The 15,700-nt window shown below is 41.5% G+C and overlaps 2 protein-coding genes across 12 annotated transcripts in view; one reads left to right on the top strand and one right to left on the bottom strand.

The window, feature by feature from the left end:
* The window catches only part of mettl4 (methyltransferase 4, N6-adenosine), a 51,233-nt gene extending 37,968 nt beyond the window's left edge, over positions 1–13,265 (bottom strand). For 5 of the 11 annotated variants that reach the window (XM_048609344.1, XM_048609345.1, XM_048609346.1 and 2 more), the window contains exons 1-3: positions 12,951–13,065; positions 12,603–12,674; positions 12,077–12,146 (exon numbers count right to left, since the gene is read on the bottom strand). The gene's annotated coding sequence lies outside the window, so the exon portion shown is untranslated. Of the gene's footprint in view, positions 1–12,076; positions 12,151–12,602; positions 12,675–12,950; positions 13,066–13,254 lie in introns of those variants that run through there. The other 6 variants (XM_048609349.1, XM_048609356.1, XM_048609347.1 and 3 more) reach the window with 5 other exon arrangements.
* Positions 12,572–15,700, top strand: part of gaa2 (alpha glucosidase 2) — a 61,973-nt gene continuing 58,844 nt past the window's right edge. Inside the window, exon 1 of the mRNA XM_048609340.1 lies at positions 12,572–12,692. The gene's annotated coding sequence lies outside the window, so the exon portion shown is untranslated. The remainder of the gene's footprint in view (positions 12,693–15,700) is intronic.

The following is a 15,700-nucleotide window of genomic DNA, read 5'->3' as shown; positions in this document are numbered from 1 at the left end:
GTTATCTCGGACTCCAGCATCGGCAGTTCTTACTATCTCTATATCCCTCTGTAGACTTCTTGTGTCATCCTTACTATTGCCTGCTGACCTATTTTTGTATTATCCATAAAAGTGTTAGTACATTAACATAAGACTCTCAGAGTTATAGAGCTGTACAGCCTGGAAACAGACCCTTTGGTCCAACTCGTCCATGCTGACCAGATATCCTAAATTAATCTAGTCCCATTTGCCAGCATTTGGCCCATATCACTCTAAACCCTTCCTATTCATATACCCATCCAGTTGCCTTTTAACTGTTGTAACGGTACCAGCCTCTACCACTTCCCTGGCAGCACATTCCATACACCGACCACCCTCTGTGCGAAAACATTGCCCCTTCGGTCCCTTTTATATCTTTCCCCTCTCACCTTAAACGTATGCCCTTTATTTTGGACTCCCTTTACCCTGGGGCCTTGCCTATTCACCCTATCTATGCCTCTCATGATTTTATAAACTTCTAAAAAAATCACCCCTCACTCTCTGATGCTCTAGGGAAAGCAACCGCAGCCTCTCCCTATAGCGCAAAGTCTCCAGCCCTGGCAACATCCTTGTAAATCTTTTCTGAACCCTTTCAAGTTTCACAACATCTTTCCCATAGCAGGAAGACTAGAATTGCATGCAGTATTCCAAAACTGGCCTAACGAATGTTCTGTACAGCCGCAACATGACCTCCCAGCTCCTATACTCAATGCACTGACCAGTAAAGGCAAGCATACCAAATGCCGCCTTCACTATCCTCTCTACCTGTGACTCCACTTTCAAGGAACTATGAACCTGCACTCCAACATCTTTGTTCAGGAACAAGATTCCTCATGTATCTCTGCCCTGATTTGCCTTTCCAAAATGCAACACCTCACATTTATCTAAATTAAACTCCATTTGCCACTCCTTGGCCCATCAGCCCATCTGATCGAGATCTTGTTGTACTCTGAGGTAACCTTCTTCACTGTCCACAATACCTCCAATTTTGGTGTCATCTGCAAACTTACTAACTGTACCTCCTATGTTCACATCCAAATCATTTATATAAATGACAAAAAACAGTGGACCGAGCACTGACCTTTGTGGCACACCACTGGTCACAGGCTCCATTCTGAAAAGCAACCCAAACACCACTACCCTTTGTCTTCTACCTTAAAGCCAGTTTTGTATCTAAATGGCTAGTTCTCCCTATGTTCTATGTGAGGTAACCAGTCTAGCATGAGGAACCTTGTCTTACTGAACCTTACTGAAGTCCACATAGATCATGTCCAATGCTCTGCCCTCATCAATCCTCTTTGTTACTTCATCAAGTTCGTGAGACACGATTTCCCACATATAAAGCCATGCTGAGTATCCCTAATTAGTCCTTGCCTTTCCAAGTACATGTCATATGTTGAGAATAATTGTAGCCCCAGCAGTGATCCTGGTGGCACTCCATTAGTTACAGGTTGCCAGCCTGAAAATGCTCCCCTTATCTCAGGTCTGTCTCGTATTAACTAGCAATACCAATAGTTAGTAATACATGAGCATCAGCTTAGATCAGATGAGCCAAATGGTCCATTTCTGTATTGAAATTCTACACTCTAACAAGCTAACCAGTATAGATTGCAGGTAAGCCACAGGTCTGGTCTAAGCTCTCAGTGAAACAATAATTTGCAGCGACAATCACTGTTCTGTCCAGGACTCCATGACCTTCATAGGAGATACAGAAACAATTACACCTCAAGGACTCCAAGAACTGTGTACAAAGAATGCACCAAATACCATCTCAGCTCCGATTGGATTGCAGTCTATAACTTCAAATCCACTATTCTATATAGTCCCTCAACTCTTAATTAGATACCAGTTGGTAACTTATTCCTGAATATCCATTATTTATCTCTTAAATCCCTTGAGATTCTCAATTTATGGTTGTCATGTAGCACATAGTTGCAGAGTAATCCTTTAGTGAACACAGCTCCTTTCCATACATTCCGCAGCAGGCTAATATTTGTTGACGTAGCTGCTGAGAGGTGAGAGATGTTCCTCCCAGAACAACAAACCCTGTCACTGGAGACCATATCAAATCACTGCTGCACAGACACAGAGTGACATGGCACCTCTCAATCCCAGTATCTTCACTTAATGAACAACAAATGCTGTGTATGTAGAGAGTGTTCGTTCATCCCGTCCCCTGTACCTGAGCTTCACTGTTTAACTGGATCAATCGTAAGAAACGAACACTGGAATGAAAGGAAGAAGAAGAAAGGGAGAACGTTTATTTGGTGAGAGATGACTATTGATTCAAGTTTTGTATTTTCTTTCCTCCTCCTGCAAGTGCACATTAGATCATGTGACAGGATATGCTAATTGACTGATTTAATTCACACAGGTGTACAGAGTCCAGAACACTAGCTCTGGAACTCCCTCCACAAACCTTTCTATCTCACTGTCCTCGAAGGTGTTGCCTAAAACCTAACAATATCATCTTATGTGGCTCAGTGTCATCATGCTCATGTGAAGTGTCTTGTGATGTTAAAGGTATATAAATATAAGTATTTGTTCTCCTCGAATGTAACTTCAAATTCCAACATAGAAACTTCAGAATTTGACTTTAAAATTCTACAATTGAAAAGAACTGATGTCGGTAAGACTGATGTCCTTTAGGAATGGAAATCTGTATCTGTGAGATTTGGCCTATATGGAATTCTCATTCTACACCAACATAGTTGACTGAAACTACTCTGAAGTATCTAAAGTTGTTTCAAAACAGCTACAAGGAAGATATTGCATTTCTGTAGCACCTTTCATGATATTAGATCATCCCAAAAGGATTTGCAATCAGTGGATGACTCTTGAAGTGTAATCACTGTTAAGGGAAAGAAAAAAAAGCAATTGGACTGAAACGATTCAACTAAAAAGCTTACCACTTTCTGAAGGCATTCAACGATGGGCAGTAAACTTTAGGTTTGTCAGTGATGCCCATATCAAGAATACATTTTAAACAGGGCTTGGAACACTCATAACCTTGTGCCTTTTCTGATTGGAGAGGGTACTACTGACACTACTATCTCTGCATAGCTCATCTACCTTTGGACAATCAGTCTAGGTTTGAGTGTTGTCTGCTCCATTTTGTGCAGTCCATGTGTTGATATTTAGTTTCAATGGTCATCCCTGCAACAAAACCAGGCACTTACTAATTTCACTATCAGTTTGCATTTGCAAAGCTGCTTAAACAGCGTACTTTGCAAGAAGCAATATTAACATTAACATTTTTGGTACATGAACTATTAGGACAGATGACCAAGAGCTTCAGCAAAAAGGCAGTTTTTGTCTTCAAAGAGGTGCAAGAGGTGGAGAGCAAGAGGGGATCCCACAACTTACAGCCTCGGCTAAATTTGAGACATAGATAATGTTGACTTTAACGTGATGCGACAGAGACACAGTAAACTGGGAAATATCAACAAGATCAGTGAGATTATTCAAAACATTATTCATATACCAAAAGAGCAAGAGGTCTGTTTGCCAAATAAATGCTGCAGATGATGAAAGAAGGAGCATACAACATAAAAGATAAAGCATATGAAAACGCTTTAAAGGACACATCCTTGTAAATGGCAAAGATGCAACGTAGTAAAGGGTGTCACAGCAAATAGTAAGAGTTACAAAAAGGATGAATGAAATTGAAGAAACCTGCAAAGAATGTCAAAATCACAAAGGTTTTTCCATTTATTTGGGAAGAGAGGGTGGTCCAGAACAATGTGAATCCCGTGTTGACTGATAATTCTGACATTTTCAATGAAATAAGGAAATGGAGGACATGCTGAATATTTATGATCAGTAGTTACTGTGGAGAAAGTGGTCAGCCTGCTGGATATCCAGGGAAACCAATAATGAAATAGGACAGGGACTTACACAATTAACATAACTAAAATAACACACTTGCAATGGGCCAAAAGGTGCTGTGCTGTAATTCCCCCTGACTCTCTACAAAACAAAAATCACAAATGAAGAAAATAATGGCATCAAAAAATAACAAATCCCCAAGAAGAGATGGTTTCCGTTCCAGGCTTTAAAAGGTGAGGATATTGGAGTGATAGTGTTGGGGAATGTGCAAACTACTCTTGATTTGGGAACTGTTCCTTTAGGTTAGAAGATATGCACTTTACTACACTATTTAAGAAAGGGAAACTGGGGAATCACAGGTTAATTAGTTTAACATCTATTGCTAGGAAATTACTAAAGTCTGTCATTAAAGATAGGGTGACTGAACAAATTGAAAAGTTTTTAGCAGATCAAGAAAGAACCAGGATGGATTTGTAAAGGAAAGGTAATGCTCAGCAGCCCTGATTGAAATTTTTTGAAGAGACGACCAAAGAAGCAGACAGGCGAATGTCTGTATATGTTTTTAATACAGACTGTCTCTCATAAGAATCTGTTAGTTCAGGTCCTGGAATTGAACACAAATTATTGATCTGGTCAGGAAATTGGCCAGTCAGCTAATTCAGGATAAAGGGCAGGTACTGTCATTGGCAGAATGATGAGTGGTGATCCATGAGGAACTGTTAGACTTAGAATCCCTAGTGTGGAAACACAGGCCCTTTGGCCAACAAGTCCACACTGACCCTCAGAGCCACCCACCCAGACCCATCCCCCTAGGACACACCTAATCTACACATCCCTGAACACAATGGGCAATTTAGCATGGCCAATCCACCTAGCCTGCACATCTTTGGACTGTGGGAGGAAACCCACGCAGACACAGGGAGAATGTGCAAACTCCACACAGACAGTCGCCCAAGGGTGCAATCGAACCTGGATCCCTGGTGCTGTGAGGCAGCAGTGCTAACCACTGAGCCAGTGTTCTGAGACCTCACTTATTTATTCACAATTTTGATGTCAGAAATTTTGTTTTACTTTGTTCTTTCATGGTATGTGATTGTAAATAGTAAAGACAGCTTTTGTTGACCGTCCCTGATTGCCCTTGAGCTTAGTGACCTTGCTAAATCACTTCAGAGGACTGTTACGATTCAACCACATTTCCATGGATCTGGAATCACAGAAAATAGGGGCCATTTGATTAATTGAGGGGGCCCAGCCATTATAACGATCATGGCAGATCATCTGTCTCAGTACTAAACTCCCGCCCTCTCTACATACCCCTTGATGCCTTTAGCATCTGGATACCTATTTCTTTCTTTTTTTTTTAAAATATGATGTATATATTCAGTGGTTACAGGGAGCCATTCAAGTGTCGGGGAAGAGAAGTGCACCTGTAATTTGGATAGTATAGTCAGGAGAGTAGACACTGTTCTCTGTGGCCAGGATCAAGAGTCCTGAAGTAACACAGTGTGGAGCTGAAGGAACACAGCAGGCCAAGCACCATCAGAGGAGCAGGAAAGCTGACGTTTCGGGTTGGGACCCTTCTTCAGAAAGAGTCCTGAAGGCTGTGTTACCTGCCTGGTGCCCAGGTTCAGGATATCTTATCTGGGCTGCACAGGAGTGGGAGTGGAAGTGAAAAGATCCAGTTGTTGGGGTCCACAAGGTAACAACGATATAGGTAGAAAGAGAAAAGAGGTTCTGCTGAGGGAATATGAGCAGCTAGGGGCTAAATTAAAACGCAGAAGCAAAAACGTGGTAATCTCTGAGTAACTACCTGAGCCACAAGGTAATTGACACAGGGTCAACAATATTAAAGATGTAAACATGTGGCTTAAAGATTGGTGTGGGAGAAATGGATTTGAATTAATGGGACATTAGCACCATTACTATGGAAGGAGGGAGCTGTTCCGATGGGATGGGCTCCACCTGAATCATACAGGGAGCAGAGTCTTGGTGAATCGCATAACTAAGGCTATAGATAGGGCTTTAAATAGTATGGGGGTGGGTTCAGTTTCATGGAAAATTGTGGAAAAAGCTAAAAGTGGAGGGGGTGGGCGCTCAGCAGAGGTCAATAAAATTTCCAGATGTGACAGTATGAAAAGGCTCAGGAATCTAACTTCAGCAGATGTGGGAACAACTATGACAAGGGAGGCAATCAATGCAGGACTGAGGGTGTTGTACTTCAAAGTATGCAGTATACGAAACAAGGTAAATGAGCTTATGGTGCAGATTGAAATTGGGGGGTACGATGTTGTGGGTATCACAGAATCATGAATGCAAGGGGTTCAGGGCTGGGAACTAAATATCCTAGGATATGCGTCCTATTGAAAGGACAGGCAGATGGGCAGAGAGGGAGGAGTTGCCTTATTAGTAAGAAATGAACTTAAATCAATAGCAAAAAGTGAAATAGAGTCTGAGGGAGGAGCTGACCAGAGTTGATTGTAAGGGGAGCCTAGTAGGGAAAACAGTGGAGCAGCAATGACAGCGGTTTCTGGGGTTAATTTGGGAGCCACAGCAGAAATTCACCCCAAGGAAGAAGAAACATATGCAGGGGAGGATGAGGCAACCACTGGCTGATGCAGGAAGTCAGGAACAGCATACAACGTGGTGACGATTAGTGGGAGCTACAGGCCTTTAAAAACCAGCACAGGATAACTAAAAAAGCAATATGGGAGGTGAAGATGAAATATGAGAGTAAACTAACTAGTAATATAAAAGAAGATTGCAAGAGTTTTTTAAAGACACCTAAATGGTAAGAAAGAGGAAAGAGTGGATACTAAACTGCTGGAAAAAATGAGGGCTGGTGTTGTTACAGGGACTAAAGAAATAATGGAGAAACTGAATAGGTACTTTGCATCAGTCTTCATGGTGGAAGACACCAGTAGCAGACCAGAACTTCAATAGAGTCAGGGAGTAATGGTGAGTGTAGTGGCCATCATTCAGGAGAAGGTATGGAGAAGCTGAATAGTCTGAAGGTGGATAAATCACCCAGACCAGATGAACTACACCTCAGGTTGCTGAAGGAGATAGCTGAGGAGATTGTGAAGGCATTGATGGTGATCTTTCAGGAATCATTGGAGTCAGGGAGGGTCCCAGAGGAATGGATAATGGCTAATGTAATGCCCCTGCTTAAAAAGGGAGAGAGGCAGAAGTTGGACAATCATAGACCAGTTAGCCTGACCTTGGCCATTGGTAATATTTAAGAGCCCATTATTAAGGATAAGATTGCAGAGTACTTGGAAGTGCATGGTAAGAAAAGGGCTGAGCCAGTATACCTGATCATCAGAGGGCGGTCATGCCGGACAAATCTGTTAAAATTCTTTGAGGTGGTAACAAGCAAGTTAGACGAAGGAGAGCCAGCAGACTTGATCTATTTGGGTTTTCAGAAGGCCTTTGACAAGGTGCCAGACGGGAAGCTGCTAAATAAGATTCCATAGTTGTTAGGGTAAGGTACTGGCATGGATAGAGGTTGGGTGACTGGCAGAGGCAGAGTGTGAGACTAAAGGGGTCTTTTTCAGGATGGCAGCCAGTGATTAGTGGAGTTCTGCAAGGGTCAGTGTTGAGACCACAACTATTCACATTATACATCAACGATGATCTGGATGAAGGAACTGAGGGCCATGTTGCTAAGTTTCAAGATGACACAAAGATAGGTGGAAGGGCAGATAGTGCTGAGGAAGCAGGGAGGCTGCAGAAAGACTTGGACAGGCGAGGAGAATGGGAAAAGATGTGGCAGATGGAATATAATGTAAAGTTATGCACTTTGGTCAGAAGAATAGAGATGTGGATTATTTTCGAAATGGAGAAAGACTTTGGAAATCTGAAGGACAAAGGGACTTGGGATTCTCTTAAGGTTAACATACAGGTTGAATTGGCAATTAGGAAGGCAACTGCAACGTTAGCATTCATTGCAAGAGGGCTAGAATATAAAAGCAGAAATGTACTGTCGAGGGTCTGTAGGCTCTGGTCAGAATGTATTTGGAATATTGTGAGCAGTTTTGGGCCTTGTATCTAAGGAAGAATGTGTTGGCATTGGAGGGGGTGTAAGAATGATCCCAGGGATGAAGGGTTTGTCATATGAGGAGCAGTTGAGGACTCTGGGTCTGTATTCCATGGAGTTCAGGAAAATGAGGGAGATCTCATTGTAACTTATGAAATACTGGGAGGCCTTGATAGAGTGGATGTGGAGAAGATGTTTCCACTAGGAGAGGGCCTCAGAGTGAAAGGACGATCTTTAGAACTGAGATGAGGAGGAATTTTTTCAGCCAGAATGTGGTTAATCTGTGGAACTCATTGCCACAGAAGGCTGTGGAGGCCCAGTCATCGAGTGTATTTAAGGCAGAAATAGATAGGTTCTTGGTTAGTAAGGTGATAAAGGGTTACAGGGAGAAGGCAAGAGAATGGGAATGAGAAACATACCAGCCATGATTGAATGGTGGAGTGGATTCATTAGGCCAAATGGCCTAACTCTGCTGTTATATCTTATGGTCTTATGGACTTCGCCTCCACAGCTTTCTGTGGTAGAAAATTCCACACATTTACTGCCCTCTTCTCCTCTCAATCCCAAATGGCCTACCTACATCTGTAGACTATGCCCCCATCTCTCAGTTCTAGAACATTACCCAATCCCACCCCTCCCTCCAGCCAGGCTAAACATCACTCCTGTGTGCAGTCTGTCCAGCCCTGGCAGAATTTTGTGTGCTTCAATGAGATGCCCTCTCATTCTTCTAAACTCAAGTGAATATAGGTCCAGTCAGTCTAATCTGTCCTTACACAACAATCCTGCCTTTTCTGTCTTAACAGGTAAGTTTTCAATTGAATTTTTTCGAGAAAGTATTAAATCCTGCCATTCAAGGAATCAGATTGGTGAAATTTTGCTGCACTCCCTCTACGACAAGATATTCTTTTTAGGTAAGGAGACTACGACTGTGTTGCCACCATAAGTGAGACAGATATCCAACAATGACAAGTCAAAATACAGAAGGGAGACAGGCAGCTTGGTGACATGGTGCAATGATAACAACCTCTCTCTCAACGTCTGAAAAATTAAAGGACTGATCATTGATTTCAGAAAGAAAAGAGGAGAACACGCCCCCATCTACATCAATGGAATTGAGGTTGAGCGGGTAGAGTGTAAAGTTCCTTGGAGTTATGATAATCAACAACCTGTCCTGGACTTCCATGTGGATGCGACGGTCAAGAAGGCCAACAACATCTCTTCTTCCTCAGGTGGCTCAGGAAATTTGGTACATCCATAAGGTCCCTCACCAACTTCTACAGCTGCACCATTGAAAGCATACTGTCCGAGTACATAACGGCCTGGTACGGCAACTGCTCTGTCCAGGACCGTAAGAAACTACAGAAGATGGTGTGCACAGCCCAGACCATCACGGAAGCCAACCTTCCATCAATAGACTCCACTTACATGGCTCACTTCCACAGAAAGGCTGCCAACATCATCAAGGTCCTATCTCAACCCAGTAATAACCTCCTACCACCTTTTCCATCAGGCAGAAGATACAGAAGCACAAGCAGGTTCAGGAACAGCTTCTTCCCAGCTGTTATTAGATTGATGAATGGACTCTCTTGTCTCAAATAGTGTTGATCTTGCTAACATTGATCTAACGCACACTCTGTGCAATGTAACTTGTATGCCTCTGTCTAAGTCTTTTTGATCTGAACGTCCTTGCTTACTATCATCTGCCTGTACTGCTCATAAACAAAGCTTTTCACTGTACTTAGGTATATGTGACAATAAATCAATCAATCAATCAAATCTGCACAAATACCCCAGGTGTGGTCTCACCGATCCCCTGTACAGCTGCAACAAGCTATCCCTGCTCCTGTACTTAAATCCTTTTACAATAAAAGCCAACATACCATTTGCCTTCCTAACTCCTTTCTGAACCTGAATACTTCTTTCAATGACTAGTGTACAAGGACAATCAGATCACTCTGCCTATCAACATTCCCCAATCAATGTTTAAATAATACCCTGCCATTCTGTTTGTCCCACAGAAGTGCAGAACTTCACACTTATTCACACTCACAACCTCAAATCATCTCAAAGACTTTTTACATCATGTTCAGCACTCACAATCCCACCAAATTTCATGCTGTCAACAAAATCAGAAATGTTACATTTGATTCTCTCATCCACATCATTGATTGTACTGAGAATAGCTGTGTACCAAGCACTGATCCCTATTGTACCACATTGTTCACCACATTTCACATTGAAAATGATCCATTTGTTTCTACTGTTTCCTGACCAGTATATTGCTACCAATCCCACATGCTTTAATTTTGCACCCTAAAATATTATGTGGTACTTCATCAAATGCATTCTGAAAAATCCAAACACATGTCTGCTTCTTTTCCTTTTCCTCCTCACCTGTTTTCTCCTTTTATTTTTAAAATAATGGGGTTACCTTTGCCACCCTACAATCTGCCAGGATTGTTTTAAAATCTACAAAACTTTGGAAGATGACAACCATCAATTTCACTTTTTCCAGGGCCACATCCCTTAGTGTTCTGGGATGTAGATTATTAGGCATTGGAGATTTAGGAAGCTTTCAGCCCCATTCATTTCCCTAGCACATTCTAATTTTCTTTAATTCCTCCTCACTAGACTCTTGGTACCCTAGTTTTTCTTGAAAGTATTTTTTGTCGTTGTGACAGAACTAAAATAGTTGTTTGAATGTTAGTCATTTCCTTGTTCTTCATTATAAATTCTTTCATTTCAGATTATAAGGGACGTCTGTCTTCATTAATTTTTTAACACATTTTCATATTCTTTGCAAGTTTACTCTCGTACTATATTTATTCCCTCTTAATCAACCTCCTTTCCCAAATAAGAAATTATTCCCAATCCTCAAGCTTGTTAGTTTTCTATAAATACAAAAGATGTAAGAGCAGAAGGAGGCCATTCAGCCCCATTGAGTCTGCTAGGACATTCAGTGAGATCATGACTGATCTGAAAATCTTCAACTCCACTTTCCTGCCATTTCCTCATAACACTTGATTCCCCGACTGAGTAAAAATCTGTCTGTCTCAGCTTTGAATATATTTAATAACACAGCCTCTACAGCCCTCTGCAGTAAAGAATTCCACAGATTCATTACCCTTGGAAAAATTTCACCTCATCTCTGTCTCAACTGGACTACTCCTACTCTGAGATTATGCCCTCTGGTCCTGGACCCATTCGCAAAGAGAAACAACTTCTTCACATCTACCCTGTGAAGCCTCTAAGAATCTTGTAGGTTTCAAATGGGTCACCCCTCATTCTTCTAAACTCCAGTAAGTACAAGCCCAATCTATTTTCCTTACAAGAAAATCCCTTCATACCTAGAATCAATGTTGTGGACTTTTTCTGAACTGCCTCCAACGTCAGCGTATCTTTCCTTGGACAAGGAGACCAAAACTGTTCTCAGTATTCTAGGTATATTCTAACTAGTTTAGAGACATTACTGCTATACCATCACCTCTCCCATGCTGCACGCATACTGCTAATACAAAGATAGATGGTATTGTACACAGTGCTAATGGCAGCTTAAAATTATAGAATGATATTGCTAGATTACGAGTGAACAATTGAGTTAAATAGGTTTCAAAAAGGAAAATGTAAAATCATCCACTTTGGATTCAACAAAAATATAAAGACTTACTAAATGGTGAAAACTGAGAAACATTGGAGGTCTGATGAGTCTGGGAGGTCATAGTACATGGATTTTCTGGGGCCATGAAAAGGTACAAAAAACAATCAAAGTCTAATGGAATGTTGGATGTTATATCTAGGGAAGTAGAATAGAGGGTGGGGACTTGGAAGTCATGTTTTAGCCATACTAACCTGTGATGAGACCACATCTGGAGTACCTTGTTCAGTTCTGGGCACCTCGATATACTGGCTTCGTAGGGAGTGTAATGTAAATTTACTAGAATGATATCTGGATTTGACAAGAGGTTTCACAAATTGGGATTCCATTCCCTGGAGAAGGTTAAGTGGTGGTTTGATTAAAATTTTCAAGATATTAAAGGAAACATAATAGGTTAGATAGAAACTATTTTTCTAATTGAGAAGTAGCATTCAAAGTACACTGCACCTGTGAATTTGCTCTCAAAAGTTCCCAAAATACTCTCAAAAATTCAATCAGTCACAGGGGTGATAAATGTTTTCACTGCATTTACATCCTACCTTATAGAAGGTGACCAATTCTGTCCACAGTACACTTGCTTCTGAATCCAGAGGTCAGAGGTTCAAGATCCTGTCTCAAGACATAATGTCATCTTCAGCACATGATCACGCGAGTAAGCCAATCACTACTGGACTTGCAGTTTTTCAGTTGAAATGGTAAAACTAAGGCCCAGCTGACCAGCCTGTCTTGTAAGTAGGTGTGTCAGCACTACTTGAAAGAAGAGCAAGGGAGTCCTTTATGTCACTGGTTAGTGATAATCTAGTAAAACAAAAAACTTACCACTATCACATTACTCTTACAAACTGACTGATGCCTTTGCTATTTTATAACAGTAACTACATTTAAAAAAAAAACACAAGTTGGTTGTCCAGGATGTTTTGAAGGTTGTGAAAAGGTGCAATAAATTGGATCTTTTCGGTGCAGACTGGCTGTTGCATTGCAGGACTGACCAGAGCAGTTCAGCTCCACTTGCTCTCTTTTTGTTTCGTGTCAGTGGCTGAACAACATGTCAATACTGGATCTTACCTCATGTTAATACTTGCGTTTCCAGCAGATGTCACCGCGTTTCCTGTTCTGTCTCAGTGAGCGGGTTTAAACCTGGGAATCGTAACTCTAGTGAGTCTTTGCTCTTTTTTGAAAAAAAAAACTCCAGCGCTATCTCTGAAAATTATAATCTCGGGCCTCAGATTGCCGACCGGTCTCAATTTGAACAGAAACACCCCTCACCCTTCCCTAGGACAGTTCAACTTGAGACTGGGAGAAACTTGAGGCCCGAAAATTATTCGTAAAATACAGCCGCAGAAGCTGAAACTTCACAGATCAACGCCATTACATGAATGCTGGCATTTTAATGAGGGAAATTGACAAAAGTACCTTCGTTTTAATTTAATCCCTTCGTCAATTCCTGCTTGTTCCATCAGAATTAGGGGCTGAAATGAACACACGACTGTACTCGACAGCACCGCTCAGTGGTATAGCCATCTGCACCCAGAAAAGCTCAAACATCCCACTCAAATATTGACTGCAGCTAGTCCTTAGAACATAGACCTGTTGTGCCGAACGTGACGCCAAACTAAACTAATCCCTTCTGCCTGCCCTTCGTCCGTATCCCTCCATTCCTTGCATATTCATGTGCTTATATAAAACGCCCTTAAATGTCCCTATCGTATCTACCTACCGGAGTCCTACCACTCTCTGTAAAAACTTGCCCCTCACACCTCCTTTGAACTTTACCCCTTTCACCTTAAATGAATCCCCCCTATCATAAGACATTTCAGCTCTGGGCAGAAGATTCTGACATCAACCCTACCAATGCATCTCATAATTTTATAGATTTCTATCAAGTCTCCCCCTCAGCCTCCACTCCTGCGGATAAAACAACGAGTTTTTCTAGCCTCACCTTATAGTTCATACCCTCTAATCCAGGCAGCATCCTGGTAAACCTCTTCTGCACCCTCTTCACAGCCTCCACATCCTTCTGTAATGTGGCAACCAGAACTGAATGCAATACTGTAAGTGTGGCCTAATTAAAGTCTTATAAAGTTGCAACATGGCATCCTGACTCTTGTTCTCAATTCCCTAATCCATAAAGGCATACGCCTTTTTTGCCACCCTACCTACTTGCGTGGTCACTTTCAGGGAGCTATGGACTTGAAACCCAAGATCCCTTGTTCCTCAGAACAGGGCACATTTAAAACCATATCACCTTTAATTACACCAAGATTATGGCCCTCTTTCTCCTTCCTTATAAACCTGGCGAGAACCAACTTCAGATTACCTCTGAACTGAGCCCATGTTCACTTGAAATCCTCATACTCTTTCTAAATCCGCTTGGGCTTTGATTTGCTAAAGTGAGGCATTTCCAGTTAAATCACAGCACTTCGAGTGGTGTAGTATTTTTTTTTCTCCTCTTTAAAAGGAAGGAGTCATCAGCATTACCCCAAAGCAATTCACAGGAATGATACCAAATAAACCTTGACGTCAAACTACATGAGGAAACAGTGGGACAGATGCTGAATGTTTAGTCAAAAATTTATTCTATTTTCTCCCACAAACATCTTAAAGAAGGGGCCTGGTAGAAACAAAGAGGTGAATGGAGCAAGTCCCAGAATTTAGGGTGCAGACTGCTAAAGATGTGGTCATCAGTGGTGGAGCAATAGACCAGGGGTCTGAATTAGGAGAGTGCAAAGGATTGCAAGGCTGGAGGAGGTAAGAAACATAAGTGAGATCATCAAGGGATCTGAAAAAAAATGGATGGAAATGTTAAAATCAGAGTGTTGCTGGAATGGAAGCCAATGTAGATCAGTGGGAACAGTGGAGGAAACCCTACAATACCCAAGAGACAAAGTCAGAAATCACGTGACATCATCATGTGAAGTCAGGGGCTACTCTCCGAAAGGTTGTGATTTCAAATAAACCCGTTGGACTATAACCTGATGTTGTGTGACTTCAGACTTTATCCACCCCAGTCCAACACCTGCACCTCCATATCCTGTCCAGTCCTGTTAGAATTTTATAGGTTGCTATGAGATCTCCCGTCATTCTTCTAAACTCCAGTGAATATAATCCTAACCAACTCAATCTCTCTTCATACGTCAGTCCTGCCATCCTAGAAATCAATTTGATAAACCTTCACTGCACTCCCTCGATTAAAAGCACATCTTTCCTTAGATAAGGAGATCAAAACTGCACATAATATCCCAGGTGTGGCTTCACCAATGCCCTGTATAATTGCAGCAAAGCATCCTTGTTCCTGTACATCCCTTTCCTCTCTTTATAAAGGCCAACATACAGTTTGCCTTCTTTACTGCCTGCTGCACCTGTGTGTTTACTTTCAGTGACTGGTGCACAACGATACCCAGGTCTTGTTAAACGTTCCACTCTCTCAATTTATAACCATTCAAATAATAATCTGCCTTCCTATTTTTGCTACCACAGTGGATAACTTCATACTTATCTGCATTAGACTACATCCTCTGTGCATTTGCCCATTCACTGATTCTGTCCAAATCATGTCTACGTCCCCTGCCATGTCTAAACACAAACTTAGCAAATACAAATCCATGTAAAACCCAGATATTCCAACAGGCGATGTGTGTTGCTAATAGATGCACTCTTAGCAGGTACTAAAATCCCATGAACTGGGAAAAGCAGGTTTCTTAAAAGTAAAGAACAGCAGTGTGAGTAAATTCTTTAATTATTACTTAATTGGATTTTTACTGAAACTTGAGAACAAAATCACTAAAATCCACCAGATGACTGTCTCAATTTGATATTGTTACATGATGTTAATGAATGGACAGCACCCATAAACAAGACTGAGGACAGTTTTTTTTAAAAAATGTTGAATAACCTACTAGAGTATATTTACTTATGTCTCTCTGACTTAGCACACAATGAAGGCTGACACATCTGCAACAAGTTTGATTGTCAGATGACTCTTTAAACTCAAGTGAAACTGAAGAGGTTTTTGAAAAGGCATTTCTTGGGTATGGCATCGCTAAAGCTAAACTCTGGCTGAGGTTGTTATAGGAATTAAAGCTAAAGATAAAGCTAATTAAAGCTAATTGAGGTGGTGAGACAACAAGGTGCAGGGCTGGATGAACACAGCAGGCCAAGCAGCA

This window comes from Rhincodon typus, chromosome 21, assembly GCF_021869965.1.
Source record: "Rhincodon typus isolate 14 chromosome 21, sRhiTyp1.1, whole genome shotgun sequence".
Classification (NCBI taxonomy): Eukaryota; Metazoa; Chordata; class Chondrichthyes; order Orectolobiformes; family Rhincodontidae; genus Rhincodon; species Rhincodon typus.
This window is presented reverse-complemented; position numbering and strand designations above follow the sequence as displayed.